Here is a 5,904-nt window from a genome sequence, read left to right as displayed (position 1 = left end):
CGTGCATTAGACAACAAATCTTGTTTACTGAACGATTAACGTCAACAGATCAGCCCTCTCTCAAACAAACGGCGAACTCTCGCTCTTGTTTGCTCGAGAATCTTTGTGTAAACAACAATCTCTGTTGTCGAAATAATGTTGAAACTTACCGAATTACCAAAAGAAATATAAAGTAAAAAAAAAAAAAAAAATGGTGGTTGGTGAGAAATTTGCTTATATAAGAAGAGTGGAAAAAGTTTTTTTTTTTTTTAAGTTGGATGGATGATAAATTACTATTACCAGAAAAAAGGATAAAATCGAGATATATTAAAGAAAACTCAATAAATAAGAAATCTGCAAAAAGAAAAGTTTTCTTTCTTAAGCCAGCGGTAAATTACTCAGTTTTATAATTATAAATTTCGAATATTAAATCATTTTCCAAATAATAGTTCTCGACACGAGCGCGCCATAACAGTTATTGAAGTATTTAACTGATGAGATGCAAAATGACTCATAGGAGTAGATGGCATATGTAATATTATTGATATATGTTTTAATATCACAGCTTTCGTTATGAAACACAAATTAAAGAAATGAAGACATGACATTTTCTCTTCTTCGTAAATACTTATCGATAAACGTTTCCTTCTTAATTTACAAGCAGAAGAAGGGTGTCTTTGGAAGATATTTTTATTTTCTTGTCTGTTTAGGGACATTTCCTGGTGTGGAAAACGGCTCAAGGTTAAGTAGATATTCACACACAAACAGTGTGCGTGTGTAATTTCCTTAAATATTTCTAGTACTCTCAAAATTCAATATCAGTAAAATGTATTTCGCAGACTCTAAGGAGGAAATGGAAAAAGCGTTCGTTGTTGAGTCATAATTCTTCTCACAATTTCCTGTTTTCCTTGAGGTGATAAAAATCCCTGTCGTGTTGCAAAGGTTCACGAACACCCCCTACCCGACCCTTCGCCACCCCCACCCCCAATTACTTCCCCCAACCACACCTGAGGGGAAGTGCCAGATGGAATTCGGGTTTTGAGATTGAGGACCATACATTGGGGTATTGAAGAGTTATGGGTGGTCACTACTCTTCAGGTAGAGCCTCCGTTTTCTTCTAAACCTTTTCCTCTCCTTTTCCGTTTTCTTCGACATTCTTACTCCTCCTATTTTATAAACGCCCCGTGGGGGGCTAGCCCCGTCAGTTCATCTCACGTGGTGCACTGTAGGCATTACTTAAGGGTCTTTGCAGCGTCCCTTCGGGCCCTAGCTGTAACCTTTTATTCCTTTTACTGTACCTCAGTTCATGTTCTCTTTCTTCCGTCTTACTTTCCTCCATCTGCTAAAAATTGTTTCATAGTGCAACTGCGAGGTTTTCCTCCTGCTACACCTTTCAATCTTTCTTACGGTCAGTTTCCCTTTCAGCGCTGAATGACCCCATAGGTCCCAGCTCCTGGCCTTAGGCCTAAGTACTATAGTCTATTCCATTTTATAAACGGTTCTTTTTTTTTTTTTCCTCTCACTCTCTGGTACATCTCTGTCGGAACTGGAATCAATAACAAAGTCTTAAGGTAAGAGCCCAAGTCCTTTAAGTTGGCCTAGTAACACCTGCCTGGCGGCCTTCTCTTCGCCCCCCTCCACTTTTTTTCGTGCGTTCCTTTTTCAATACAGTCACGGTATTCCTGTTTTCATTTCTGTTTTCATTTGTTGTTACGATGTTTCTTTATTTTTCTTATATCATTATCGTTATTATTTAACTAGCGTACAATAATGTGAAAGATGACTGTATTATACAAGAATATCGAAATGGTAAGCCCTGGCTTGGGCAAAAATTCTTTCATTTTGAACACTTACAAGAGAGTCTCGAACAGGGGTGGACGACGGTAGACAATCGTCGTTACTTGGTCAATGAAGACATAATTACGCGAGGCACGTTTTAGAATAGGGAATTGTCATTCATTTTCATATTAACATCCCAGCAATCAAGACGGACTGCCGAGAGAACATTGTCTCTATTTTCGGACGTTCTTGTGGAAAGCGGCTGGCAATTCATGAAGGTTCAGTGCAGGTCACTTGAAATTAATCATTCGCCGAGCGAGGTGAAGTAACGGAGACTCATAACTAGAGAGGCGTTCCGAGAAGCAAATTCCCGAGATGTAAGCTAGTACTGCACCTGCCCAGGTTTTTTTTTGCCATGCCCCTAGGTTAGTTTAGGTTAAGTTAGGTTGGTTGAGTTAGGTTCGATTCCTTTGATGGCAGTAATTTGGGCTGGGAAACATAATTAGATTGTTTTCAAGAAAATTCTAAGGTTAGTTTTTAAGATATGGCGTCCCGCTTTTTTTCAGGGAAAGGTCTTGGTACTCGGTTACATCTCGGGAAAATGCTTCCAGGAAATTATTTAAACCCTAAGGGGTGACAAGTGGCGCACACATATAATTTGTAAGCTGCCAGAATTGGTTATTTACTGCTTATAAATGTAATCGAAGTTATAACATGCAGGAAGGAGGTTTATAGAGTTTTTGATAGGAAGAGCACCAGAGTAGCGCGGGCAAGCCAATTTCATACGAAATATGACGAGGTCAAACAGGGGAAGAACGAATGGTATGTCGTCAACGAAACAATCTGGAATGATTGAAAATGAAAATGTCTGAGTAAAATATAGTTTCATGGAACAGTTGCTTGGTAAAATGTTAAGAATTCTATGCATAACTGAACACCCACGAACAAAGGCTGAGAGTGGTGACCGAGTCAGCATTATGCAAAGACACTTATAAAACATTGTTAGTATCAATTACAATGAAACCTCAACACAAAATCTGTCGTTTTTAAAAAAGACATTTATTAATAGAAGACATAATAATATGTTTGACTTGATATCAGCTTAAGTTTCCTCCATCCAAGCTCCACAGCATTAATTCTGTTCCTTTCCAGCAGGAAGGCGGGAGTAACAGCTGCAACATCTCCCAGCAATCTGATCCTATGCATCGATATCCTGACGTAAATATCCGTAGGACTCTCAGAAGCCAGGCAGAGAGTGGGAGGATTCCTGGAAATGTCTCCAAGTCTTGGTCATCGTAGCACTTTGTTTCGAGTAAGGTAAAGTCAGAATATTATAATTGCTGTCAGCATTATCACTAGTATCAATAGTAGAAGCAGTGGTAGGTTTGTCTTTGTTATTATTCAAAATAAAGTCACAATAATACGGAACAGAACGCATCAAAACACATCAAAATTAGTTGAAAAAACTATATCAGTCTCGATGGTTTTGGGACAAGGCTTGCACGTCTCACTCACACCCCTACTTTTTCATTTTTATAAACTTCGCCCGTTTTCAGTTTTGAATATGTACCAACTCCTTGTTAATTCCACTTCACATATATATCGGCGTTATTTGGATCAAAGTCTGATGATTATGAAACATTAGGATTTGAGATCTTTGCCAGTTCAGAAGACTATGATGGCGCTGTTATGCTTAAGGTTTCCTAATTTAGGCATAACAGACAGAATTGATCAGTGCTCCGTCAAAATACCATTGTTATCGGTAATGACCTACGAGGCAGTCTTTACACGCCAGGGTGAAAATGATTCTTCAGATTTTGAGATTCCTCTCTCTCTCTCTCTCTCTCTCTCTCTCTCTCTCTCTCTCTCTCTCTCTGAGCAAGTACAAATGCACGTAAGTGAACTGACAAATTGATTTCTTTTTACCTTTTTTGTAATGACTAGCTCAAGTCACGCAATAACCCAATAAGGACCGTTGAGCATTTTATACGAAGGATTTCATGACGGGAAAATTATTGTTTCTCGTGAAACATAATAAGGGACAAATAAGTTCGATAAAAAAAATGCGTTTCGTGTTGTAATTTTTGTAAATAAGGTTTTGCCGTAGTATCCATAGACAGACAGGCTTTCTCTTTCTCTTGGCCTCTTTGTATGTATATATGTATATTTGTATGTTTATACACACGCACATTATATAAATAATATATAATTATATATAATATATATATATACATATATATATATATATATATATATATATATATATATATATATAACTGTACATACAAATATTAGCGCTCAGTGCAGTTCAGTGTCGCATCCACTACACCTTGGGAATAACTTGCACCCAGAAGGAATTATAACTGATAAGTACTTCTGCGCCCGCCAGGATGCAGGAGCATATCGTTATAATTTCCTTGGGTGCAAGTTTATCCTGATGAATACTGAATGTAAATATATAATGTGCATATGTATGTATATATATATATATATATATATATATATATATATATATATATATATATATATATATATGTTTATTTATATATATAAATATATATTACATATATATATATATATATATATATATATATATATATATATATATATATATGTGTGTGTGTGTGTGTGTATATATATTATATATATATATATATATATATATATATATATATATATATATATATATATATATATATATATATATATATATATATATATATATATATATATATATATATATATATACACACACATACATACATGTGAATTTTTATCACATCACTGTTACATTACATATACACAAACATGAAGGTACAGAAGTTTAATATCGAATTCGCTCGGCCTCGGACACAATACCGAAGGAGAATCTTAAGTGATTAATGGTTCGTCACCTGGCAGGCTCGAACTGCCGAACAGCGAGTATCAACGACGTTCAATAAACGCTCTAGACCACTCGACTGTGTGTGTCTGTTTGTGTGTGTGTGTGAATTTTTGTCTCTTATGCAGGCGAGACTCTTTTACAATCATTTTTTTCTTAATAAATCATTGTGATCCTTTTAACCTCAGCACCGAATTATGTATCTTGTGGTCAGTCAACGTTGTAAGCTGCAGCCAGGGCACAAAGGCCTTTGGCTAGCAACGTCATTCCAAAGGGCTTAATGAGGACCTCAGGGTTAAAAGCCTCTGGCGCCACCCTTTCTAAATGGATGGTGACAAAGCTTGTTAGTCCTTGGACATTTTTTATTCCTATGTTGCGACTCACGTCAGTCAACTAACAGCCATATTCCTCATTCCATGCCTAGGTGAGGCTGAGTGATCGCGGCAGTTTTAAATGGGATGTACCTACAGTATTCTCTCTCTCTCTCTCTCTCTCTCTCTCTCTCTCTCTCTCTCTCTCTCTCTCTCTTCCCTACTGGAAAAAATTCTGAAGCAAGTCTGACTCTGAATTAAAAAAATAATATTTATTTTCAAAACAGCACAGATTTTGAACAAAAATGGCATAATCATAGAAATATTTATAGGACGTAAGTCGTTCTTTCGAGGAGAAATTTAAAAAACTATAAAGCAGGGTCAGCTTCTACCAGTGATTTTGCTTCATATATGATATTTCAAAGGTTGGAAATCTATTTAGGGCATGTTATTTTTTATTAACATTTATGCTGCAGTTTTATTTAATTTTCTAATGTGATTTTTGTTAAGAGAAATTTGCTTCAAGCTTTATAAAAGAGTAAGGTTTCTGGGAATTATTTTCTCCTTCGAAATTTTTCCTACCAGAAATGGGTATGGAATGTTAAAAAAAGATTTTCTGGAAATGATTCACTGACAAATTTATTCTTTAGGAATTAAAACACTTTATACAGATTTTCCCATGATACTTAAATTATCAGAGCTCAGATCTTCGACTTATAATTGATCGCAATTTGTCTATCAGTTTTTAGTTCCTCTTACGACGAATTGTTAAGCAATGAAAAATTCCTAGAGAACTGAAGATGCACTTTCTGACTGCATATTCCCTAAAGGGTCAGTCGAGTTAATTAGTTCTGGCTACTTCATTTACGAACGCTCTTGCTGTGGAAACTTGACACATAGACACAGACCAACTATACAACAATGGCAATGAAATCAGAGATTTCATCGAAAGGT

The 5,904-nt window shown here is 36.0% G+C and overlaps 1 long non-coding RNA gene across 1 annotated transcript in view; it reads left to right on the top strand.

The window, feature by feature from the left end:
- The first annotated feature begins 2,914 nt into the window (after positions 1-2,914).
- Positions 2,915-5,904, top strand: part of LOC136832116 (uncharacterized) — a 36,285-nt gene continuing 33,295 nt past the window's right edge. Inside the window, exon 1 of the long non-coding RNA XR_010851064.1 lies at positions 2,915-3,075. This is a non-coding gene — a long non-coding RNA (uncharacterized lncRNA). The remainder of the gene's footprint in view (positions 3,076-5,904) is intronic.

This window comes from Macrobrachium rosenbergii, chromosome 49, assembly GCF_040412425.1.
Source record: "Macrobrachium rosenbergii isolate ZJJX-2024 chromosome 49, ASM4041242v1, whole genome shotgun sequence".
Taxonomy (NCBI): Eukaryota; Metazoa; Arthropoda; class Malacostraca; order Decapoda; family Palaemonidae; genus Macrobrachium; species Macrobrachium rosenbergii.
The sequence above is the reverse complement of the archived record's forward strand: the minus strand, read 5'-3'. Positions and strand labels throughout refer to the sequence as shown.